Source organism: Anas acuta, chromosome 6 (genome assembly GCF_963932015.1).
Source record: "Anas acuta chromosome 6, bAnaAcu1.1, whole genome shotgun sequence".
Lineage (NCBI taxonomy): Eukaryota > Metazoa > Chordata > Aves > Anseriformes > Anatidae > Anas > Anas acuta.
This window is the reverse complement of record NC_088984.1, coordinates 25,794,401-25,801,493: the sequence shown is the minus strand read 5'-3', so window position 1 is coordinate 25,801,493 and position 7,093 is coordinate 25,794,401.

The following is a 7,093-nucleotide window of genomic DNA, read 5'->3' as shown; positions in this document are numbered from 1 at the left end:
ACTTCCATTAAGAAATACCCTTGGCCTGCTCCCTCCCAGCCCTATTCTGCATGTTGTGAGTATTCATTTAAGGCTGCTTTTGTAGCAGCAAACAACAAAACCACATCAATTTGAAATATTCCTTCTATTTTTTAAGCAAAATAAATCATTTCACAAACATTTAAAAAAATGTTCCTCTCAGACAATGACCTCATTTTTGCACAGCAATTACTACTTAGACAGAAGGGAATTTGTGCTGCAGAACTCAACTCCTCTCGTTAGTACAGATGACACATTTCAGTGGGAAAGGCAAAGTTAAATACACAGCAAGTTAAATACACACAGTGGGTTCCAGCCATATTTGGACTGTATCACAAACTAAAGAACCCTAGAAAATTAAAAATGAGCGCTGCCTCTCAGCTCTAATCGAGCTTTATGGTGCTCATCCCACGTGATGCTTGCTAAGAGAGGAACAGTAATGCGAGTAGCAGGAAACAATGTGCCAGGTCAATGCTAGACTGAATGTGCCAACTGTTCAAACAGTCCTCCTACTGGAGGGGCAGCTAACAGAGAGAGAGGGAAAAAAAAGATGTAACCCATGTAGTTTATACTAGCTCAGCATTAGTTACAGTGACCAAAATACTTTCTACTTAGGACTCTCTCATGTATGTTAGAGTTATAAATGCTGCCAAATTTTCCTTTCTGTGATTGATGTATTTATATATATAGATACATATATAACAGCACAGGCTTTTAGAGGTCTTAGCTTTAATCCTAGACTTTCAGAGAGAATTAGCAGCATGTGTTGTCTGTATACATCTCCTTGCTATCCATGGAGTCTTTAGTTTCAAAGGAGGCAACAAATATATCAACACCTAGGGAGCGATTTGGATCTTGAAATCTTGAAGCAGGAAGCATTTATGGGAGGTTGCTGGTAGCCTGAACACACATGCAGGACTGGATATTGCAGACAACATAGGATCAACAGCAACAGAAAATTAATTAGAATTACCTTCCAGTTAGCAAAAGTAAGATGGTGAGGCAGCAGACAGGATTAGGGAAGATTTTGGAGGCCTACGGATGTAGCAAAGGGTGAATTTGTCTCTTTGAAACTTATGTATGTATTTTGGAAAAAGAAGAAAATATCTTTCTGGGGAATGGGAGTAAGCTTCAGTGCATCTTACACCATCTTGCATCAACGTTCTGACCAGCAGTAATTCAGGCTCTGGTTACGTCCTCTTCTGGAGAAGTTACGTGTCTTCCCTCAGAGACCCTGGTGACGTGGCGAGAGGCGGATCTGTGCATAGGGTCAGATGAGCAGGATGTAGGTAACAGAAGTCTTGCTATCAGCTGCTTAACGTGAGGCACTACTGAGTTACTCACTGAAAGGGAAATCTGGAACCATAGAGATGTGGTCTTGGCATGCTGGGGATCTGGTTGCAGCTTGACATTTAGTGGCAGGATTTCTGTTTAGCTAGTTAAATGTGTTTACAGTGATGTAAGAATAGCTCAGAACAAATCATACGCCCACTTTTCTGACTTTCCAGACACAACCATAATGTTTTAAACACGGGTGCTGGGCTCAGTCTATGTCTTTGACAGTGTATACGACAAACCCATGACACAGTCATAGCTGGATCCTAAATAAACCTGTGTAATAAACATATCCAAGCAAGCAAAAGACTAAGAGCATACGGGGTGCTGCTGGGGATGATTTCTGGTTGGTTGTAAAACAATAAAAATATGAGCACTGCTCATATAAAGGCAACACAGCTGTAGGCATCACCGCTCCCCCGGCCCAGCCCAGCTGCACAGTGCCCAGCACCATTTTTCAGCCATGACTTAGGAGAGCTGCAGGAAGTAATAAGAGCTTTGCCACATCCTCCTGCAGCCACCAAGGGCCTGGTGCTCCCCGTCCTGCTCCCCAGTCCTAGCAGAGGAGCAGGCAGTGCAGGACAGATGCCTGCCTGTAGCTGCACACACGCCGCCCAGCCTGGGGAGCCGTAACCCACAGCACCAGCACAGCACAACCTGCCCTTTGGGGCAGTGGGTCTGTAGCACAGCTGGTGCAGCCTGGCTGGACACGAGGGCTTTTCTGCCTGCTGCGTGAGTCAGTACTGCCATCCCAGACAGTGGTATGGGTGTGGTGGCCCAGATCCTGCCTTTGCCGTCAGTGCTCTTTAATGCCAGATATTCACACATACGTAACAGGGGACCTACATCTTACTAAAGAGCTGACAGTCGGTTTTGACACAATAGAAAAAGGGGAACAATGTCCCATGGAGGAAGTGGGAAAGGAAGGACGAGAATAGCAAGGATAAAAACAGGCAGTTACATGCATTGATTTTGTGCACCGTAAGCATTGCCAGATTGCTATTTTGAGACGTTTGTATTCCTACTGGTTCCAGTGGTGGTGGTTACAGATGTCAAAATGGAGTGAGTGCATATGGAAGAAGTTTCTTGGGGACCATGCTGTGGTTTCATATTTTTGTCCAGGGAGTTTATTTTAGAATATAGAGGAGGAGAGAGGTTGTATTTCTAGGGGAAGGCAACTGTTCAGTTGAAGAGGACTTAAGTGAAGAGGGTCTATTGGGCAATATGAACTGGCTACATGAGCAAATGCACAGGGGTACAGTTAGTGGGAAACTATGGGGACTGTCCTTTGAAGCTGTTTTCACTCTGTGATCTCTAGTTTGCTACTGGTCAGTATATACAATAAATGTTGCATGCTTTTTATAACTGTTTTAGGCCTAGATGTCAGGTAAGTAATAAAGAAAATCATTAATTTTAAATCTAACATCACAAATAACTTATTGAAGTACATTTGTAGATCTTAGGGCTGAAAAAATGTCAGCTTAGTATATGCTTATGAGCTTTCCAGTACCTATTTAATGCAAGGGAAAACAGTTTTAAGATGCTAATAGGAGACAAAATACCTTTCACCTGGACAGCATAATTTTTCAGGATTTCCCTCATAACTTGAAACTTGCCTGTCGATCCTTTTTCAGAAAGCTTGGGCACACTGACTCAGAAGTAATCCTCTAATAAGCAATATAAGTGCGGCAAAGTAAGATGGAGGGGGATTTTACTTCCAGCTTTCTTAACACCATATGTTCACTTAATCCCACTCTTCATTTAGTTAGAGGTAATCCCTGACTGCTTCAGTATAAATTATAAGCATACTTGTGTGTGTGTACCCATATGTAGCATTACACATGTGTGCACTGTTAGATTGGTAGAGAAATCATACTGATACTTAAGGCAGTTGAGTTTTCCTGAAGCAGAGACTCCCAAGCAGTCTACATCAGAAATATACATTGAGATTCAAGAAGGATTTTAATGAAGATTGCTTGGATTTTTGCCCAGCAAATCTTGAGTAAAAATCTTGAAAGTTATTCTGAAGTGGCATTTAGTTCTTCCTATTTCAACACTGAAATTATTCCTACAATCATGATGGCCCTCTTACAAGTCTAGAAACAATGGATGGGACAAGTTAAATATGCTGAAATGTTTATTGTTCACTTCTCATTTCAAAACTTCAGTTGTTCACTACAAATGAACTGTAGAAGTTTCAAAATATGAGAAAACAACTGAAATTTACTGTTCAAAAATCTACTGTCCATTCATCTCCAGCTGTTCAAAAAGAATCAGAAATGTCCCATGACTATTTTCAGTCACTTGGTAGTTAAAAACAACTGCAGTAGTTTAAACTATTTCTTTAAATAATGTGACAAGTCCAGCCAATGTCACTTCAAGTGGTCAAGGCAGAAATTCCAGTAAATCCTAATATATGATTTACAAGGCATATGTCAAATAATTCACAAGTGCACAAAAATGACATGGAAAAAAAAAAAAAAACAGTACTGCTATATAAACATTTGATAAAGTTAAATAACACAGAACTTCTGTAGAAAGCCATACTTTCTACCCAGTCTTACAAGTTGGTGCCAGCTGGCTCCAGAAAGGGAAAAGGTCCACTTGAGCACGGCACTGTTCAGAATGGGGTCTGGGTGCAAGGCATGGCTGAAGATCACTGGGAAAGAACATTTAATGGTAACTAGAAAAACAGAAGTTGTGCCAGCACTGTAACAGAGTTGTGTAGTTATCTCTGCAGCTCCAGCAGCTGTACTACATCGTTGCAGTGCATACAAACAAAGCATCCCCTTGCGCTTACGGCCAGCGCACAACTGGGTGCACCCAGCGCAGCACTGCGAGCTGCTTGAGGGAAGGGATTGCCCTGCTCTGCTCTGCGCTCGTGCGCCTCACCTCAGGCACTGCGTGTGGCTCCGGGCACCACAGTGTAAAAAGGACATAAAATATCTAGAGAGTGTCCAAAGGAGGGCTACAAAGATAGTGAAGGGTCTAGAAGGGAAGACATATGAGGAGCGGCTGAGGTCCCTTGGTTTGTTCAGCCCCAAGCTGAGGGGAGGCCTGATGGCGGCCTGCAGCTCCCTCAGGAGGGGAGCGGAGGGGCAGGTGCTGAGCTCTGCTCTCTGGGGACAGCGACAGGACCCGAGGGAACGGCATGGAGCTGGGACAGGGGAGGGTCAGGCTGGGGGTTAGGGAAAGGTTCTGCACCCAGAGGGGGGTCGGGCACTGGGACGGGCTCCTCAGGGCAGCAGTCATAGCACCGAGCTGCTGAAGTTCGAGGAGCGTTTGGACAAGTCTCTCAGACCCATGGTCTGGTTTTTGGGTGGTCCTGTGTGGAGCCAGGAGTTGGACTTGACGACCTTTGTGGGTCCCTTCCAACTCAGGATATTCTATGCTTCTGTGATTTTATAAGATAGAAAGTCTCGAAGGAAAGACACTTTCAACACATTGAAATCATTGCTCTCTTTCTAGCCCACTGAACAATAGGCTTCCCTTTTGAGGTGAGATTAAATAGAACCTTTTCAGCATAAAATTCAAAACGTCATCATGCAGGAAACAAAAACAAATGGTTAAAAGTGACAAGGCAAACGACTACTTGTTGCTTCTTTTATGCCTTACTCTGCACTGGTAACATGGCCAATGTGAACTCTCCCTAGCCCTTCTGAGAAGTGCTTTCCAGCCCATCCCAGAGAAATGCCTAATGCAGACCTGCATTATCCTGGGGCTCTTCCAGTTTGAGCCCCTGTGCCTTAGGGGTCAGTGAGGCCATAGCTAAAAAGTCATTGCAGGAAGAGAAGAACTTTTCTTCAAAACTAAAAGACAAACTGAGCTGCAAAAGTAGAAATAGAAAGGAGAAACAAACCCAATTTCTTTTCCCATCCCACCCTGCCATTCACCTCATTAAGTATTTTTTAAACATATTGTGGACTTTTTTTTTTTTATGTAAAGTAATAGTTTTTGTGACTGCAGAACTTCTGGCATTTCCCTGTGGTGTAAATGGCCAAACCTTTGCCATTACACCACAGCAGATTGGAGGATTTAATGCTTATGAAGGTACGTGTGATGTCTGCTCCTATCCTGAAAGCTCTGGTATTGTTAGAATGCATTTATGGAAAAGAATCACTGTATTTTAAATGGGCCAGATCCTCATAATTATTACAAATAAATAACATCATACTTTTCAGAGGCATTGCTCAAAGAAAGTAAAGATATTCCAAGGTGTATTTACTAGCAGAGTTAGGTGCTGCCATAGCTTTGGCATTTTTTTTTTTAGACTGACCACCCCTACATGTAGTGACCTTTTTACTGAGATTTTTTTTCCTCTTGGTTTTAAAGGTACTGACAGATAGAAAAGTATTGGCTCCTTCCACCTCCAAAAATATTATGAAAAGGCTTGTTTTATGAATAAGTAGCACAACTGCAGTGGTTGGGACCCATAGCCACGTTATTTCCCCTTGCAGTCATACTAAGTCAGATGAAGGAAAAAGAGAGGCAGCTAGAGTATTAATAGAGCTTGGGAGCATGGTAGATCTTAAGTCTTGTAGCTGTGCTGCAGAAAGCTACTCATTGATCTACCTCTCAGTAACAAACTCTAAATATAAAGGTATTTTACACTATTTTTTTCCTAAAGATATAAAAAATATACATTCTAATTGCACTTTAGAGAAGGAAAACTAATAAAGATGATTGTGCTGTTCCTCATTAGTGGAAATACCCTCCAGTTAACCCGCCTCAAGCACTTTCAGTATCATGGAATCCCTTGGGTGGGATTTTCCAAAGTGCCAGCATTAGCTCAGCCCTGCTCCCATTAAAGTCATTCACTGATTTCAGCATGGGAGCAGACTCCGGAGAGTCCCTGTGGTGCTCTGTGTGTTGGAGGATCCTAACCTTTGTGTGTGCTGTTGCTTCCCTAGATTTACATGCATGGCTGCACAGGTGTTCAAATACATCTGTGAGGGCCAGGATTTTCCTCAGAGGACCTAAAAAGGAACCAGTAAGTCAGCTGTGTGGAATAAAGAGTAGCGGAGGGTAAAAAAAATCATGGAGGAAAAGGGAACTTCATGTAAGATGAAACTTCATCAGGTGCCTGGTGCAGTCAGTTAATTGCAGCCTTTGTATCCCAAATGACAAAGCAAAACCTTCCAGAATACATTTTCAATATTATTTTGTGCAGTGTATTTTCTATCTATGGAATCCAATTGCCATAGGCAGTCATCAAGACAAAGAGTTAAGTAGAATTAAAAAAAGGATTTAGGAAGCTTTGTGAGCAAAAGCAACATTTGCAGCTGCATGCGCTAGATTAAAACAGTGCAGGGGGCAAACAAGCTTCCTGCTTCAGCGACATAAGCTGATTGCTTTGAGGGTCAAGAAGAAATGTTTTCTTGCCATGTGTTAGCCCTGCTGGTTCATTGAGATTGTGATGGGATGGTTTGACTTTTCACCAAGGAGCGCTCGCACTGATGAATGCTATGTTGATGCTATGATGAACGCTAGTCTGTGTTACAGCAACCATGGTATTCCCATAAAAAGAATCTCGGCTGATGAGTCCATAATGAATTTGATTGCTGACCTTGGCTCTGAAAGAGGCTTCCTCTCTGGCTGTAGGTAGCTTACTTTCTCTGTGCTCTAAATCATCACCTGGGAAATGGGAAGAGCGTACTTCTCTAGTTATCAGGAACACAATGAGGGGGAAGTACGTAAGAGGTGGTCGTCTTTTCACTCACCCATTCTGTGCTTTGGATTC